The sequence below is a fragment of the Malus domestica genome, chromosome 09 (genome assembly GCF_042453785.1).
Source record: "Malus domestica chromosome 09, GDT2T_hap1".
NCBI classification, from domain to species: Eukaryota; Viridiplantae; Streptophyta; class Magnoliopsida; order Rosales; family Rosaceae; genus Malus; species Malus domestica.
This window is the reverse complement of record NC_091669.1, coordinates 25,447,036-25,467,697: the sequence shown is the minus strand read 5'-3', so window position 1 is coordinate 25,467,697 and position 20,662 is coordinate 25,447,036.

Here is a 20,662-nt window from a genome sequence, read left to right as displayed (position 1 = left end):
ACATTTGAATACATATGCAAACTATTAACACTTTAAAGTAGGCATGCATTAAAAAACAATTCATAAAACCCATGACTTTCAAAGCCTAGTATATGGTGAACCAATAAACTCTTTAACAACATTAAAGAGAAGTAAAGATTTAGAATTTCTTTACCCTTGAAGCTCATCCTTGTTTACACAAGGGATTCACCCAAGTGGAGGGCCTTCAAGTCACCTCCAAGCTCCTTGAATATTCCTTGTGATTTTCCTCCTTTTAGTGCTCCTTTGCTTCTTTGAGGATTTGAGGATTTGTTCTCCAAAACACCAAAAGTTTGATGTCTCTAAGTCTCTTCACCAAGGATGTATCTTGTGAAGATGATATGGATGACTTAGGGAAGAAGAGATTGCTAGATGTCCCTCCCCTAAGTGGCCGGCCTCTTTAGAGAAAAAGGAGAGAAAATGTTTCACCCAATTTCTTCAAGAAAACCCTAAATGAAAATAAAGCTATAAAGTTGCTTTTATACTTCATTACAAGTGAGTGGCAAACTTGTAATTAATCCAAGTTTGCATCATCCACCCTAATGGCCAGCCATATTAATGTTATTGGGCTATTTGCCCATTTTGTTTTAGTTGTCATACAACTTAAACATAATGGGCCTTGTGGACCAAAACGCTTTTGGGCCCCGAAACCCAAAACCAACATATAAGCCCAATACGAACATTTTGTATAATTAATTAACTAATTAATTAACCTTGACCATTCTTCAATTAAACCATTTAATTGCTTATCCATTTCATTTAATTTCTTCACATACATCTTTACTCGGTGTACGATCCATTAGGTTCCAATTAGCGAGGTAGTGGGCGATTGTTACTCTTAACGATCGATTGTGAATTGAAACCACATTTCAATTCTCCCTTAATGATTAGTGTTTGCTAATCAGTAGGGCTTCCACAAACCATGAGTGACACCTAGCAGTATGTCATGGTTACCCAAGCTAAGTAGAAGTGGTTGGAGAACCTATCCAGTTACAACTACAATGTAATACGGTCCTTCTCTAATACAATACTCTTAATCACATTGTTTAAGTGATAGTTTGTTTCATGTCTACTATCCAATGTGATACTTATCTATATGATTCCCTTGAATATGATTTGGAACAAACTTCCTAAGTCATATTCATATGCTTTGGCCAAAGACTTTAGAATCATATCTTAGAGTATTCTCCTTCCACCATGGAAGGTTAGAGATCCCTTGTTGTGCATTCATATGCCTACATGACTAGATAGCTTGACCCCAACAATGCCGTGGACACTCCAATGGAATGCCTTTAACATGATCAAAGGTCAAGGACCTAACCATTAGACATCTATGATGCCTCAGGTCAAAGGACTACTTTGCATATTGCAACTTTCGAGTTCTTACATGACATGTATGTTCGAACTCTCTTTTGATCGTTGTTCAGTGTACTCGATTACTCTTTCGAGCACCTATGTGTTTGTCTTAGTGTCCAACACCAAATGGCTTGAGACTAGTCATACTCAAGCTTGAGTTGACATAACACATACTAACCTTAGCGGATTGTCAATACCCAATTGGCAATCCTATGGCTAGGAACGTTTTAGGAATGAACATAAGAGAATAGTCTCGATAATCTAACTCACTTAGATCACTTGTCTCTTAGATCAAATACATCCCTTGGATTCCCTTATTGCTTAAACACATGATACAATAAATAGTGATTAACAATAAGCTTTGCCCTTCATTAAACATATAAAAGTTTAATACATTAAGTATTCCAAAAAGCTATTACATCAAATGAGTGGCTTTGTGGGCATACTTCCAACAGTTCTATGGTGACCACAACTCCCTGTGCTACTTAACAAGAGTTTTATGAGATTTTACTGTGGATTAAAGATTCAGAGAATATGCCTAGTGAGAGCGAGGAGGAAGAAGATAACCAGAAGAAGAAAGATGATAAAGATAAGGGTCAATCATCTCAGGGACCTCGTAAGACTCAAAGTTTTAAGATGAGTGGTGCTAGTTTTAGTTCTTCTAGTGGGGGTATGAGTTCCACTGGGCAAATGAGAGGTGGTAGATTTTCTAGAGGTCCTCGTTTTTGGAGGTAGAGAGATTGTGGTGGTTATAGTGGTTCTAGTAGTCCGTTTTGTCTAGATGTAATAACTGATATTTTGGGGAGTGCAGGCAGGGTAGTAGAAGATGTTTTACCTGTGGTCAATTGGGGCATCGGGCTATGCATTGTCCTTAGAATTAGTAAAGGCCCCAACAGACTTCCTTACCACCACAAGTGCCGATCCAGTAAGTTTCAGGACCTAGTAGGTATGGCAGACGGGTCGCAGAGGTGCTTATCATTACTAGGGCGATGTAACTCCTTATTCTGCAGGGTAGTATTAGTATCTGCAGGACCCGTATCAGCAAAATGGTTACCCTTAGTATCCTAGAGATTATACGTCGTATCCTCCATATTCAGATAGTGGGTCTCAGTGGTTTCCTAGAGGACAATCCCAACACGTGGAGGTTGCTTCTAGTAATGCAGAATCATCGAGGCAGTCTAATCAGCCAGGCCAGGGGCGTAATATGCAAGGTCGTAGTGGGCAGACTAGCAGAGATAGTGGAGGACGACAACAGGCTCAGTGACGTATTCACCACATGACACTGCAAGTTACTCAAAATAATCCTGATTTGATCATGGGTACGTTGAATATTCTTGGTCATTTTGCTAGAGTATTAATTGATTGTGGTGCTACGCATTCTGTTATTTCTCATACGTTCACTCAGATAACCCAACCTTATCTTACACTTCTTGGGTATGATTTAGAGTTTGCGATGCCTAGAGGGGAGAGATGTTATGTTAGTTGTGTATATCCAGGATGTCCCGTGTTAGTGAAGGATGTTGTTATGCCCGCTAACCTCATCTCGTTAGATATTGTTGATTTTGATGTTATTTTGGGCACATATTGGTTGCATTATAATCGTGCTAATATAGATTGCTACGAGAAGTCAGTTACTTTCCATCGTCTTGGATTGCCTGAAGTTACATTTGTGGGCGAGCGTAGTGGGGTGAGATATGGTATTATTTATGCCATAAGGGCTAAAAGATTGTTAGAGAAAGGTTGTCAGGGATATTTGGCTCATGTGGTGTTGAATGATAATACTCCTACTAGCGTGGAGAATGTTCGTAGCGTGGAGAATGTTCGTGTGGTCAGGCATTTTCATGATGTATTCCCTAATGATTTACCTAAATTGTAGCCAGACCGAGATGTGGAGTTCACCATTGATTTACTTCCAGGTACAGATCCTATATCTTTAACTCCTTATCGAATGGCTCCTGCTGAATTGAGGGAATTAAAAATCCAGTTGCAGGAATTAGTTGATAAGGGTTTTATTCAGCCTAGTACTTCACCCTGGGGAGCTCCAGTTATATATGTGAGGAAGAAAGACGGGACTTTAAGGCTATGTATCGATTATAGACAATTGAATTGGGTAACAATTAAAAACCGTTATCCGTTGCCGCGTATAGATGATTTATTTAATCAGCTTTGAGGCGCCTGTGTGTTTTTTAAGATTGATTTGAGGTCTGGTTATTAACAATTGAAGACCAGAAGTGAGGATGTCCCTAAGACAACTTTTAGGACTGGTCATTATGAGTTTCTTGTGATGCCATCTGGGTTGACTAAAGTAGCTGCAGCTTTTAAGGATTTGATGAATCGAGTGTTCCAGCAATAGTTAGACAAGTTTGTCATTGTCTTTATCGATGATATTCTGGTGTACTCTAAGTCTAAATTAGAGCATGTTCGACATCTCACTTTGGTGTTGAAGAAATTGAGGGAACACAGTTGTATGCTAAGTTTAGCAAATGCCAATTTTGGCTAGATCAAGTAGCATTTTTGGGACATGTTATATCAACTCAAGGGATTCTGGTGGATCCTCAAAAACTGGCAGCAGTTGAGAATTGGGAACAACCACGAACAGTCACTCAGGTACGGAGTTTTCTTGGCCTAGCAGGTTATTATCAACGATTTGTTAAAGATTTTTCAATCATTGCTTTACCACTAACGAGGTTAACTAGAAATGATTTTAAGTTTGAGTGGGATAATAACTGTGAGCAAAGTTTTCAACAGTTGAAATATTGTCTCATTCATGCACCTATTTTAGCACTTCCAGATGATAGTGGTAATTTTGAGATCTACAGTGATGTTTCCTTGAATGGCCTAGGTTGTGTGTTGATGCAGTATGGTAAGTGATTGCTTATGCGTCGTGAGAGTTGAAGCCTTATGAGATGAATTATCCTACTCATGATATTGAATTAGCAGCTATTATCTTTGCCTTGAAGATTTGGAGACATTATCTTTATGGTGGAAAATGTAAGATTTTTACAGATCATAAGAGTCTTCAGTATCTTTTCACTGAGAAGGATCTTAATCTTCGACAGTGAAGGTGGATTGAATTGCTCAGTGATTATGATTGCACGATTGATTATCACCTTAGTCATGCAAATATGGTGGCGGATGCACTAAGTTAGAAGCCTCAAGCGAGAATTAATGCTTTGTATGTTTGTCATGTTCCTTTTCTTGCGAATTTGAGGTCCACTAGAATGAAGTTAAGGGTGGAAGATCGAGAGGAAGCCTTACTTGCTAATTTTTAGGTCAGGCCAATATTAATTGATCGAGTGCTCGAGGCTCAAATGAATGATGAGGAAACCCAAGAATTAATTCAAGAAATGAGGGGAGAAAGAAAGATCTAAAGATTAGAAAATTGGATGGCATGCTTATGCAGGAAGGAAGAATGTATGTTTGTCAGCAGGTTAAAGCTGAAAGGAAAAAGCCATTTGGATTGATGCAGCCACTTCCCATTCCATAATGGAAGTGGGAAGATATTACTATGGATTTTGTGTACAAGCTTCCTCGTACATGAAATGGTTATGATGGCATTTGGGTGATAGTTGATCGGTTTACTAAGTCAGCCGATTAGTTTAATTATTCATATCGAAGATTGTTAAGTATCATGGGGTTCCAGTTAGTATTATCTCAGATCGTGATCCTAGATTCACTTCTAAGTTCTGAGTAGCATTTCAGGAGGCTCTTGGTTTAAGATTACTCTATAGTACGGCATATCAACCTCAAACAGATGAGCAATCAGAGATGACTATTCAGACGCTGGAAGATATGCTAAGATTTTATGTCTTACAGTTTGGCAACGCTTGGCAGCAGCGGTTAGATTTGATGGAGTTTGCATATGATAACAGCTGTCATTGAGTATTGGTATATCACCTTTTGAGGCACTTTATGGCAAGTCTTGTCGTACACCTTTGTGCTAGTTAGAGGTTGGTGAAAGAGTTTTGGTGGGCCTTGAGATTGTAGATGAGACTACTCAGAATATTCAGGTAATTAAGTCTAACCTGAAAATGACCCAGGATTGACAGAAAAGTTTAGCAGACAAGCATGCCACTAACCGGGTGTATAAAATTGGTGATTGGGTGTTTTTGAAGCGATCACCGTGGAGAGGTGTAGTGCGGTTCGGGAAAAAGGGTAAGCTAAGTCCTAGGTACATCGGACCGTATCAGATCACCGAGCAAGTCGGTGAAGTTGCTTACAGGCTTGAGTTGCCTCCAAAGTTATCTAAAGTGCACGATGTTTTTCATGTTTCCATGCTTCGTCATTATGTTTCAAATCCATCACATGTGATACTTCCTCATCCATTGGAAATTAATCTGAATTTAACTTATGATGAGGAGTCGGTGACGATTTTGGATTGGAAAAATAAGGTTCTGAGGAATAAGATCGCGCGCTTAATGAAAGTTTTGTGGAGAAAGCTACCTGGGAGACGGAGGATCGCATGAAGGAAATGTATCCACGCATATTTTATGGTTATTAGTGGTTTGTATGTTAATGTGTGAAATTTCCGGGATGAAATTTTCTTAAGGGGGTAGGTTGTGACAGCTCGTTTCGAAGATACGTATTATTTTATCCTCGAGAGTGTGGAAATTACTATGTTGCCCTTGAGCGTTGGGTTGTGATTGTGTGAAATGAACTTAGGTTGTGTACCAATTCATTTTCTTCCTAAGTTGTTGGGCCCAATTGGAAGTTAGATTGTTTTGTTTGTTTTGTTGGGCTGCAACCTGGACAACACACTCACACTCTCACATTCTCCCGTTGATTCTCTCTCTCTCTCTCCTTCCTTCTCGGACTTCTTTCCATTTTCGTACAATTATAAGGACAACTTCCAAAACAACCCTTTAAGTCACAGATCGAGGTTGTGGACGTGATTTTTGGGTTCCTTGCAAGCTCAGGATCACAATCGTACCTTTGGTTGGACGTAAGGACTTCGAAAAACCCCTATAACCTCTGACGATGGCTTTGTTGCTCAGTGGCGATCGTGTATTTTTCACGGCGTTTTTAGGCTCGAAGAAGTCTTAGAACTACTCTATGAAGCTCTGGGAGCAATTTTGGAAAGTATTGAACGTCGGATTACACGGGTTTGGGAAGTTGCAGGTTTAGCCAAAATAATGAAGGAATTTCCGACCACTTATCGTGGTTTTTAGGATCTTTGAAAGGTAAGAATGTGTTATACTAGTTTAGAGCTTCATTTTGAGACAAATTTCATGAAGTTTGGTTGAGTATTGGATGAGATATTAAGGTTTGAAGTTTTTCTAGTTTCCGGCGATCGCAGCGGCGGCCGGCGCAGGACTTCGGTGAACCAAAGAAGAAGAAGGAGCATATTCCATCAATTTTGGCAAAATATTCTTAACGCCGTTAGGTAAATATAACGGCATATGCTTATATTTAATGGAATATTCCTTAACGTCGTTAGGGAATCCGTCAGTGTGCTAGCCATGTGCCTGCGCATGGGCGACGCATCTGGCCGTGCCTTGACTGACGCGTATGGGCGCATGGGTGATCGAAAAAGTTTTCTATTAATATGGGGATGTGCGTGGGGTTGAGTAGATCATGTTGGTATATTCGAATACCCCAGTTGAGCATGGTATGAGAAGTTATTACCTAGTTTTTTTTATGTGCTTTAAAATAACCTTAGTTGTTTCGCATATAGGTGAGACCTATCCAAAGGAACAACACAGTCAAGCAAGGCTCGGGGGTTACGACCCTTCTACATATCAGTGAGTGGGCTTTTGGTTTTCAGTATTTATATATATATATAAACACACTTGGTTTTTTTCCCAGAAAACTTAATTAAATGGTTTGATATTTTGAAATGCCATGTCAAATGCTCTCTATGTTTAAATGTGCATTAGTATGGTTATATATATATTGTTGCTCGATGCTACGGACGCTTAGGTACGCTTCAGGTGAGTATGTTGATGGTAGTGAGTATAATAGTGCTGAGATATATTTCGAGCTTCTTATCCTGCACCCTGGTGTTTGTGCTCCGCCCGAGGATAGGGCATAGCTTTCACGTGATCGTTCACCTCCCACACCACAAGCTCACCTTGGATCCAAGGCAGGTGTCAGCCTGTCGTATAGATCACTTTAGGTGGTTCCAACTTGTAGGTGACTTGCAATACTTCGCACAGCCTTCACATGATCGTAGCACTTGAGCGTATTTATTTACACCCAGCTTGTCGTACAAATCACATTAGGTGGTTCAGACTTGTGTGTAGAGAACTAGTTGAGAAGCTATAGACTCAGCTGTACAGGTCAAGTTATGTGACTCCGACTTGCATACTATGTCATATTGATTTATTTCACCTGGCTTACTTATTTCTTGCTGAGATTTGACATGGTATATTTGTGGAATTGTTATTTTGAATTTGGTTTTGAGATATAAACATGTCTGCTATTTTCTGGGAATTATATAGGTTTTAGGGCGAGGGGTTACTACTTTTGATAAGTGAAATGGTTTTGGAAAGCTTTGTTTTTGCCCACTCACACTTTTTGTTTTACGCCTTCCAGGTTTTAGGTAGGAGTGCTTGTTGGTGGCTTACGAGGAATCGTTGGCGGTTCTCACAAATTATCATCAATGTAAGACCATCTTTGGTATTGTGTAATTAGTATTTGTCTTGCTGGACTGCACTTAGGCTACCTACGCTCTAGTTATGTGTTGTAACACTTATTCTCATCTTTCACCTTATCTTATCTAGTGTTTTAGTCAGTTTGGTTTTTATTTATGCGCATTTTTTTATATCATTATTCTTCCGCACTATGCACCTGGCTACGTCACCCTCACGTAACGGCCAGCAAGCCTCGATCTAGGTCGAGGTGTGTTAGTACTGGATCAAACCGTGCGCATCCCTACACGTAGCTATTAACTAGTCGTTATTCTCAAATAGGTAAGCCATTGTTGTTTAATAAGTGGGTATTTTTGTTCTTTATTTATCAAATGGTTTTTAAACTTTGTTTTTTCTTTCACCTGGTGTTAGTATGCATGAACTAATTTCAATTAATCACCCTTAAACACATGTTTATTAACAATACAAAACCTCATAGATGTATAGGTTCATGTAAAGCAAGTAGTTCCGAGTGATTGGAAGATGTAGCAACTAGTGTTTTCTTTGTTGAGCGCCATGAGATTGCTGTATCTCTATTAGTGAACACATATCCAGTTTGTGAGCGGGCTTTATGCAGATCAGAGAGGAAACCAGCATCTGCATACCCAGCAAGGATATGGTCATTTGTGGATTTCTCTGAGTAGAAAAGACCCATGTCTGTTGTCCCACGAAGGTATCGCAAAACATCTTTGATTCATTTCCAATGACGAATTGTTGGAGCAGAGCTATACCTTGCTAACAAGTTAACTGAAAGAGCTATATATGGTCTAGTACATTATGCTAAATACAATAAAGCACCCATTGCACTCAAATATTGTACTTTTGGACCAAGGACCATTTCATCATCTTCTTTTGGACAGAATAGATCTTTCTTAATGTCCAAAGAATGAACGACAATTGGCGTGCTAAGTGGATAAGCATTGTCCATGCCAAATCGCTTCAAGATTTTTTCAATATAAGTTGATTGGTGGACCAAAATTCCACTAGCACAATGCTCGATCTGCAGGCCATGGCAATATTTTGTTTTCCCAAGGTCTTTCATTTCAAATTCACTTTTCAGATATTCAGCAGTTTTATTGAGCTTTTCAGGAGTTCCAACTAGGTTCATATCATCGATATATACTGCCACTATAGCAAATCCAGAATTGGATTTCTTAATGAACACACAAGGGCAAATGACATTTTTGATAAATCCTTCTTTGATCAAATACTCATTGAGACGATTATACCATATTCATCTAGATTGTTTCAGCCCATACAATGATCGTCTTAATTTGATTGAGAGCATACCTCATGGTTTGTTAGTTGTTTCAGGCAACTTAAGTCCTTCTGGGACCTTCATGTATATGTCAGTATCTAATTCTCCATATAGATACGTAGTGATGACATCCATAAGTCGCATGTCAAGTTTTTCTGAAACCACTAAACTTATTAAGTAACGGAACGTAATTGCGTCCATTACAAGAAAGTATGTCTCCTCATAATCAATTCCAGGTCTTTGTGAAAAGCCTTGTGCAACGAATTGTGCTTTGTATCTTGCAATCTCGTTTTTCTCATTGCGCTTTCTTTTGAATACCCATTTGTAACCTACGGGGTTTACATCAGGCAGAGTTTGGACTACTGATCCAAAAACATTTCATCTTTCCAAGGAATTTAATTCTATCAGGATTGCATCTTTCCACTTAGGCCAATCTTGTCTCTGTTTGTATTCATCAACAAAGTGGGGCTCAATATCATCACTTAATATGATTTTAGTGGCTACTGCGAATGCGAACATATCGTCGATGATTATTTCATTCCGATTCCACAATTCATTAGTACATACATAATTTATGGAGATTTCTTTGCTTTCATGTACTTCTGTCTCTTTAGGGACATGTGTCTCATCAAGGACATTTTCTTTTTCTGGAAGTTCAGAATCATGAATTGTGGATTTGTCATTCATTCTCACTTCCTGAATAATTTCATTTGGATTCAGTTGTGCTCTTATCTTTCTTTTTCGAGAGGCTAAATCTTTTTAACTTGGGGATCTACCATGCTTCAGGAGTGTACTAGATGATTCATTCGCCGCCACTTTATTTTATCTAACAAGGACATCAATTCTTGTAGGTGCATTTGCAGCTGGCATATGTGATTTTGTCACTTTCATAACATCATTAAATGCATCTGGCTTTTGATTGGCAATACTTTGAAGATGAATGATCTTTTTCACTTCATTTTCACATTGTGTGCTATGTGGATCAAAATGAGACAAGGTGGGTACAACCCATGTCAGCTATTGTTGTTCTTCTAGAATAGTCTTTTCTCCCCCTAACGACGGGAAGACTATCTCATTAAAGTGACAATCAGCAAAACGAGTTGTAAACATATCACCTGCCAAGGGTTCCAAATATCTAATGATAGATGGTGAATCAAAACCCACAAAAATTCCTAATCTCCGATGAGGTCCCATTTTAGTGTGTTGCGGCGGTTCAATAGGTACATAAACAACACAACCAAAAACTCGTAAATGTGAAATGTTTAGATGCTGCCCAAAAACGAGTTGTACTGAGGAGTATTGGTGGTTGGCTATAGGTCTCAATCGAACCAATGATGCAACATGTAAGATGGCATGTCCCCATGCAGAAACTAGCAATTTTGTTTTCATGAGCAAAGTGCGAGCTATTAACTGAAGTCGTTTGATCAATGCTTATGCTAAACCATTTTGAGCATGGACATAAGGAACAGGGTGTTCAACATCAATGTCCAATGTCATGCAGTAATCATCAAAGGTTTGGGACGTATATTCACCAGTGTTGTCAAGTCGAATTGACTTAATGGAGGTAATCTAGGAACTGTGCTTGCAACTTAATTATCCGAGCAAGAAGTCTCACAAAAGCTACATTTCGAGTAGACAAGAGACAAACATGTGACCATCGGGTAGATGTATCAACCAAAACCATAAAATATCGAAATGGTCCACAAGATGGTTGAATAGGCCCACAAATATCCCCTTGAATTCTTTGCAAAAATGATGGGGATTCAGCATCAACCTTTAGTTGTGATGGTCCGATTACCAACTTTGCTTGAGAACAAGCTTTGCAAGGTTTATCATTTGAGATAGCGATGTGTATGCTTAATAATGGATGTCCATTAGAGTTGGTAATGATCCTACAAATCATGGTTGAGCTTGGATGACCCAGATGGTCATGCCAAAGCATGTAAACTTTTGAATCAATTAACTTCTGGTTCATGCCAGTATGTGATTCAACTGTCTTTATGTATGTATAAAATAATCCACTCGACAAACCATGCAACTTCTCTAATATACGCTTCTGGCTATCATTAGAGGTAATGCATAGATACTCCACATTTTCTGCACTTTTCGTTTCAATGTGGTATCCATTTAAACGTATGTCTTTGAAACTCAACAAATTTTGAGTAGATCGAGTAACATACAATGCATTTTGTATAGACAATATTGTTCCATTTGGTAACATAATATGGGATTTCCCTTAGCCTTCAATTACATCTGATTGGCCTGATATTGTTTTTACCCTTACTTTTGTAAGCATTAAGCTTGAGAAATACTTTCGATCACGAAGTATTATATACGTGGTTGCGCTGTCTACAAGACAAATATCTCCGCCATTTCTCATGTTTTGAGAATAACCATAGTTTTTCTCCATGCTTTCTGAGTAAATGGGATCACAGTTAAAAAACAATTTATTCATAATAAAAGGAAATTCAAATGCCACTTTTATTGAATTGAAATGCGAGTTTTAAATTACAAGTTCAGAATAAAAATACATCAAACATAAATGATTCAATCAAATCGATACACTTCATTCCCTCTTTCCACAATGAAGTCTGAAGCATCTAGGTGGATTATGTTCAACTGTCCTGATAAGTTGAGCACTGGATCATGTATATCCATTGGTCTAGCCTGGTTGAGGAAATTGGTCTTGACACCCTTTTCCTTGAGGGGGGCTTGATATAGATGAAGGAAATATTGTGAAAAACATGTTCATTAGAGCAACATCTATAGCATGCAATTAACAATTAAAAGGCGGAATCATGCTTGCATGCACTCAAAAACAAAACATTAACCATGAAATTCAAAGCCTAGTAGATTGGTGAACCAAGACTCAACTCAAAACAAAGTGAGTTGAGAAATTTATACCTTTGTTGATTCCTCTTTGCATAAGCAAAGGATAATCACCCAAGAGATAGGGCCTTCATTCCTTGCTTCTTAGATCCATGGATTTGGATGGAAGAATAGGTTTCTCCAAGTTCCCAAAATTGAGAACCTCTAAGTCTCTTTACCAAGGTTAGATTGGAGAAGAAATGAGTGACCTTGGAGTAGTGGGATTCATAGCTAAACCCTCCAAGGAGGCCGGCCACTTTAGAGAGAAATGAGAGCTTATGTTCTCATCCTTTCCCCAAAAGAAAACCCTAAATGAATTTTGGCTATAAAGTCATATTTATACCTTTATTCATTGGAGTGGCAAACTTGTAATTAAAGCAAGTTCACTACCCTTCCCCTAAATGGCTGGCCTTAGGGTATTATTGGGCTAATTGGGCCTTTGTGAATCATTATTCATTAAATTGTCATACAACTTAAGTCAATGGGCTTGATGTTCGAAGCCCATTGGGCCTTAAGGTCCAAAACTATCCCGAGGTCTTTAACAAACTTATTCGTTTGATTAATTAACATATTAATTAATCCTTGCCATAAATAATTAAACCATTTAATTATTCTTACTCATCTCCATTGTTTCTTCAATCTCCACCTTACACGGTGTACGATCCATTAGGTTCCTTTTAGCGAGGCAGTGGGCGATTAAAACCATTTCAAATCGATTGTGAATTGAAACTTACTTTCAATTCTCCCTTTAGTGATTATACACGTTTAGGGCTTCCACAAACCATGAGTGACACTTAGCAGCATATCATGGTTACCCAAGCTAATCAGAAGAGGTGGAGAACCTATTCAGTTTAGGATTACAAATGCAATACGGTATTTCTCTAATACAATACTCTTGACCACATTGTTTGGTTTGATAGTTTATTCATGTCTACTATCCATTGTGATTCGTGTGCTTATATGATTACCTTGAATGTGATTTGGAACGACTTCCTAAATCTCATTCATACTCTGATAAGAGATTCTTAATCATATCATAGAGTATTCTCCCTCAAACAGTTTGAAGGTTAGAGATCCCTTGTTGCGCATTCACTCGCCTCCATGACTAAGTGGCTTAACCTCGACGATGACGTGGACACCCGCGGATGGGGTGACTTTGACATAATCAAAGATCAAGTACCTAACCACAAGACAACTATGATGCCTCAGGTCAAAGGACTACTTTGCATTATCCCAACCATGAGTTCTCATGTGACATGAATATGAGAACTCTTCGTTGATTGTGTTCAGTGAACTCATTCTCTATTGAGCACCTACGTACTTGTCTTGATGTCACACACACCAATGACTCGAGACTAGTCACTCTCCCTGAGAGAAGACACAGCACGTACTGATCTTAACGGACTGTCAATGCCCAATTGGCAATCCTATGATCAGGAACGTTTAGGATGTGTCTACGAAAGAATGGTCTCATGAATCTAACTTCTTTAGATCGCATTCTCCCAATCACATATTCCTTGGACTTATCGTTTAAGCGTATAACATTTATATGAGACGGCTCAAACAATAATCTTTGCCCTTGATATTAAACTAGATTAGTTTAACATGTGAAATGTCCGTAAAGTATCATCATATGATTGGTTTTAGGGCACATTTCCAACAATCTCCCACTTGCACTAGATCCAATCAGCTTGGTCATCAGTGATGATACCTCTTCTGTAGTCATTTCATAAATGGCTGAGTAGTAGGCCTAGACAATGGATATCTATATGTTATCCATAGAAGCAACCTTGAGAATAGCGACGTCACCATTATACATGATTCTTAATCATGTGGTTCAGTCTCTCATTTGAGTTCGGATCTTGATGAGACCTTGATTCCCTGGCTTGAGCTATCGCCCCATTAGTGTCGTAGTGTCGGTACACTAGAGACACTTTCTGGTTGGAACCGAATAGAGAGTTCATAAATGAACTTTCCCATCCAAACAACATTGTTGTAAGCTTCTATATGGCAATATATTTTGCACTCATAATGGAACACACTAAAGTCATTACTTTTAATGTTTCCATCCAAATATCTCTTTAGTCATAATAAAGAGATATCTGATTATCTCTTCATTCATAATGAAGAAATATCCAATGATGGATTAGATTCATAATCTAATACATTTACGCTTCCATTACGTTACTCTAATTCTTCCTCATTCTTTGAGGAATCTATCCTTTAGTATTTCTTAAATACTTAAGGACTCACTTGACAGTTGCCATGGTTCTGATCCTGGGCTTGTACTGATATCGTCTTGTACCTTTCTAGGTACAACTCATATAAATGTTTTTCATACAATATGAAATACATAAATCACCTTTCTGCGTATGCATAAAGGATTCTATTTACGCATTATTTCTTTGGGAGTCAAAGGGTACGTTCCCTTTGAGAAGGGCAACTTGCTAGTCTCACTAGAGTCGTCCTTCTAATTGAAGTTTATCATCATATGAGAAACTTCCTAGCATCTCTTGTCTATTATTAGGGATTGATATAATCGAATTATATCTTGAAATATATCTTTATAGATTTCTATCCCATGTATTTAGACTATATCTCCCATAGACATTCTATCGTTATAGAATGTTTAAAGTCATAACTTTAACGAAGAACTATTCTTTTCATTTCCAAAATTAATATATCATATATATATTCAAATTTAGGAATTTGATTAACTCCCACTAATCTTTTGTAAACCTAGTAAACAAAAGATTCATTCACATCTTTATGAGAAATCAAACGATTTGATCTTTCTCTCATAAGACGCTTATAGCTCCCACTAGCTTGCTAAGATTCATGATGGATGGATCTCTACAACTTATATGTCTTGTGATTCATAGTTTTAGACATATATATTATCAAGACTATCTTAATAATGGTTTCGGAAACCCATATAATGTCCAAACATTGAATCACCATTTAGTTGTAGCTAGCAATCTTCGAATTAATTGAAACCAAGACTACGTAAAAGATGGTTTCTTCAAAGTCAACCAATCTCTTTGATTGTAGTGACCTTAAGCTACCAATTAGCTATAAAGGTTTCATTATTTAGGGTCAAATGGTACTTTACCATTTCCTTGAGTATATGTCGTATATACACTCAATGTAGTCATAAGGATTCTCATTCTTATTTCTTTCGAATTAAGAGGTGTAACTCTATGACATAGTCATAAAGTTCAAACCATTCAACTGAGACAGTTTATAAATCCTTCTCGACTACCTTGGAGCTTGTGGTATAGGAACTAGGTTGTTATATTTGTTGATTATCATCTTGTCTCTCAAAGAACCCATTCTTTGAGTTCTATCTCTCGTTCATTGCTCTATCTTAGGCAAATCATAGTGTAGGATTACAATGAACTACCCAACAAAACAACATTTGTTAGTTGGTTTATAGAAGTGATATCCAAAGCTTAATTTAAGGATATCCATAAGATAATTCTCAAAAAAATATTGCTTATTAACACACAACCCCAAATCTTAACATGATTAAGATTTGTCTTTCTTTCCAACTATATCCTATGGAGTCATGAAATTTTTTGGAAGATCTTCTAATTGACAATCATATTGTCTAGAAGTATATATCATATATATGGGTAATTGATAATATCCAACGAACTAAATCTTATTCGAGTTCGTTCTTCTCTTAATGGAGAAATCCATTATCTTATGATGCTTCTTTCCTTGATATCTTTCAAGGAAACTGTTCTAAAGTGTTACCTTATCTTGGATCAAATCTAAGGAGGTAAATACTTTAGACATCTTACTCATCAACTTACATTTCTTGAATTCTTTGAAACCTTTTGCAAAGTATTCGGACTTGTGTTTATTCAAAATAAACTATAGTCCAACCGAGAGTGATCTTCGGTGAATGTCATACAACATGAGTAGTATTATGTTGTGGACAAGTGCCACTAACATCTAAGTGAATTAACCTCAACAACTTTGTGATTCTTTCTTCTTTCCAAAAGAATAAAGATTCGAACATTTCGCCTCTATACAATTTTAATAAGAAGGTATTGGATCCGGATCTAACGATCCAAAGCATCCATCTATGACCAACTCGTAATTTATGTTTTAGAGATATCACAACTCAATTGGGATTAGTCACTACCTTGCAACCTTTTGGGTTTTAAGCATCGTTATTTTCTAAACAGTTAACACTGCCATATCATCTCTACTATAGAGACAATCAATTAGATTACAATAATCTAATCATTCATTAATAAAGAACAATGTTTTGTCAAACAAAACATTCATCCATCTCTTATAGTGACGGAATTAAGTTCCTTAAAATTGGAATGTAAAGACAATCTTAAGATTTTCCAATTTCTTTGGTAGTTAATATGAGGAAGTAAGTACTAACTGCTTTCGCAAAGATCTATATTTTTTTCACGTTTCGAATGTGAAGTACTTTCTCTTCTCTCATTAATCTTCTACTTCTTATTAGCCACACTTTTACAACGATTGTAAAACATAGTTACTAATACGGAATCAAGCATTCAAGTAGAAGAACCAACTGTTTTGAACTATTCAAGAACAATTTACAACACCTTCGAAAGGTGTGTTCTTGACACTTGCAAGACATTTCTTGCAAATACCCCTTCCAATGTCCATCCTTTCACAAAGAAAGTTTGTTCCCTTGGAGTTTATTTCGCTTTCTTCATTTGACTTCTCCTTTGACTACAATAGTCATGGTCCCTAAACTCCCACTATCACTCTTGAAACTTATTTCAATTGTGTTATACACATCCAACGATTTGGAGAGTGTGTGGTTATTGTTCACTATATAGTTTACAATAAACTTAGTGAACCATTTGGATAGGGACACAAAGGTGAAGTCCTTGCCTAGTTTCCGTTTCTAGAAGTGGTTTAACACTTCAACACTCAATGATTCAAAATCATCATAAGTCCATGTTGATGGACTATTTTTGTCAACCAACCATTATGTTCTAAACATAATAACAAACTTTCAAGAGTTGTTCAAGGCAACTCTCATTTCTTCATACAACAATTTGTAAGTGAAGAATCATGGCACATAAAGTGTCCATGCCCTTGTGCTTTCTTCTCAAGTTCTTTGTTCATTTAACAAAGAAACAAGCACTAGTGTTTGCATTAGCTAAGGGTTGTTCAAAGCAACTCTTATTTCTTCATACAACAATTTGTAAGTGAAGAACTATGACATTAAAAGTGTTGTCCTCTTTATGATAGACTTATCTAACATGTTCTTCCAATGATACATTACCAATAGGAAGATTGTGAGGATTAGACTACTTAGGTACATATACAATCCATTTAAGACAATCTTTGGGATTGTGGTACCAAGTCCGGAAACTAAAGCATTCGGCTTTTCTTAGTCAAGTTTTGGATAGCGTTTGCAAATATATTGGTAAACAAATACATAACGAATATAAATCGATTGATTTTAAGCCATTTGATTCGGGTCTTTAAATCAAATAGCACCACCCACTATTTTTGGCAAATTCCATATCCCTCATTGGAATTCGAGAGTTTTGGAAGAAACTCTTAGTAGGGTATGGGAGGCTCACTATTACCAAGCCCACCTCAGAATTATATCATGTTGGCTAGCGTTAATAATAATGAGAGAGTACGCTTACTCATTTGCATCTCTTGCAAGTACCCATCTTATTTTGGCCTCTAGAAAATAATGCCTCAGAATTATATCATGTTGGCATCATTGTACTTAGTTAAGTCATTCCCACCATGCCTAGTTCGTGTAGGGGTTCAAGCATAGCCTCAGAATTATATCATGTTGGCTAAACTCGTTGCCTACCTCACTTCATCATGTATGTATATAGAACTCCTCCTGAGTGTAAGCACGCACTTTGTACTCCCCCATTATAGGGTGAAGCCGGTGTATGAATCACAAATGATCAGAGCCTACCACGATGGAAGGCCACGAAAGAATGTTCAAAGCACTCTCACGCTTATCAACTTAATAATGGTTTGGTTTAGGGTTTTTAGGTCTCATCACATATAAATATTCATTTTAATCTTTATTAAAACAATTTTGGTCCTATTACAACTATTGGTCCATTTGATTGAATTTAGTTGTATATAATACTCCCACTATACTTATAAAACGGTTTTTAAAGCAAGAGTATATGATACTACTAACATAAACTTTGCATTCATTTGATGGACTATATAGTTGCCTTAGGGCTTTAGGATGACTATGAACCTTTGTTTAGATTCAACACGAGCCTAGTGTTGAATCTCGGTCCAGGGATGGTGATTGATTTTAGTTACGCGTTTAATCACATTAAGGCGTGTTGTCTTATTGGGCGTTGGACCCTCTACTTCATTTTCATGCATATCAAATAAAGCAAGAAAGAAGTACTTCAAAGTAAAGAAGAGCTTATGCTCTTTTACAATAATTGATCAAAACAAATTACTTTAAAGTAAAGAAGAGCTTATGCTCTTTTACAACATTTGATCAAATCAAATTACAACCAAAATCTAATCTACACATTCCCATGGTTCAAACAAATTTGAGACGGCCTTTCACATAGCTCACTTATAATAGGCTTAGGTTCATAATCACCCTTTCTTCAATTAATTAACGCTTTAACTAATTAAACTTGAATGCAACATTTTCATTTGGTTTTTGTATCCATAGAATTGATTTAAATGGAGCTAAATGAAATGAAAATCCAATTCTCATTTAAAGAGACAAAACCATTTTGTTCTCAACCTAATTTGGGCCAAAATGCAATAACCTCAACCTTTGGGCTATGTTGCAAAACTTAAACTTTTGAGTTCACTTTGTAAAAACACAAAAGTTCATTACTTCATGTAATTACAACTAGAACCCAAAAATTTCAACAATTTCAAAACTTCATTAAAGGAACAAAACAATTTGTCCTTTAATGATTTTGGGCCTTTACGTAAATACGTAAACTTTTGGGTCAAAGTGCAAAAACACAAAAGTATCAAAACTTTATGTAACTGCATAAAAGCCCCAAAATTACCCTATTTTAATAGGGTGGCCGGTTTTAGGAGAGAGGGAGGGAAAAAATTGAAGCCACAAAATTTGGAAATTTTTTCAACTAAGTCATAAAGCCTTACAAGTGGTTTGTGACATAAATTCATGCAAGTGATGTGTGTGTAAGAGAAGAACTTCTTACACACCCATCACCATTTCTATCACCTTACACAATTTCAATCACATTAAAACATTTGATAAAGCACAAAACAAAGACTTTATGAAATAAATCAAAACTTTGAATCAAAACACCAAACTTTTTGTTCTTGGCTAAAATGTCAAGAACAATGAAGAACATTCATGAAAAACCCATAAGAGCTCCATGAACATTTTTCATCCAAAGAAATCCCAAAACCACTCAAACTTAAGGGAAATAACATATAACCATACTAGGGTACATAGGGGTTCCAAAAGTCACCTTAAAACACTTTTTACAAGTCAAACAAGAACCCAAAAATCCACCCTTTGGATTTGGCCGAATTTCCCCAAAGACATGGCACCAAATTTTAGCTCCAATATTCATGCTCATATGAACTACATCTACAACATTTGAGATGGCAAATTTTCCAACAAAATTTACATTCAAAGAAACAAGAATAAAGCTTGTAACATATTACAACATTTAAATCAAAACTATGAACTACAAAACCCAAAAGGATTCATCAACTACTAGACCTAGGCTCTGATACCACTTGAAGGAAATATTGTGAAAAACATGTTCATTTGAGCAACATCTATAGCATGCAATTAACAATTAAAAGGCGGAATCATGCTTGCATACACTCAAAAACAAAACATTAACCATGAAATTCAAAGCCTAGTAGATTGGTGAACCAAGACTCAACTCAAAACAAAGTGAGTTGAGAAATTTATACCTTTGTTGATTCCTCTTTGCATAAGCAAAGGATAATCACCCAAGAGATAGGGTCTTCATTCCTTGCTTCTTAGATCCATGGATTTGGATGGAAGAATAGGTTTCTCCAAGTTCCCAAAATTGAGAACCTCTAAGTCTCTTCACCAAGGTTAGATTGGAGAAGAAATGAGTGACCTTGGAGTAGTGGGATTGCTAGCTAAACCCTCCAAGGAGGCCGGCCACTTTAGAGAGAAAGGAGAGCTTATGTTCTCATCCTTTCCTCAAAAGAAAACCCTATATGAATTTTCGCTATAAAGTCATATTTATACCTTTATTCATTGGAGTGGCAAACTTGTAATTAAAGCAAGTTCACTACCTTTCCTCTAAATGGCCGGCCTTAGGGTATTATTGGGCTAATTGGGCCTTTGTGAATCATTATTCATTAAGTTGTCATACAACTTAAGTCAATGGCCTTGACGTTCGAAGCCCATTGGGCCTTAAGGTCCAAAACTATCCCGAGGTCTTTAAAGAACTTATTCGTTTGATTAATTAACATATTAATTAATCCTTGCCATAAATAATTAAACCATTTAATGATTCTTACTCATCTCCATTGTTTCTTCAATCTCCACCTT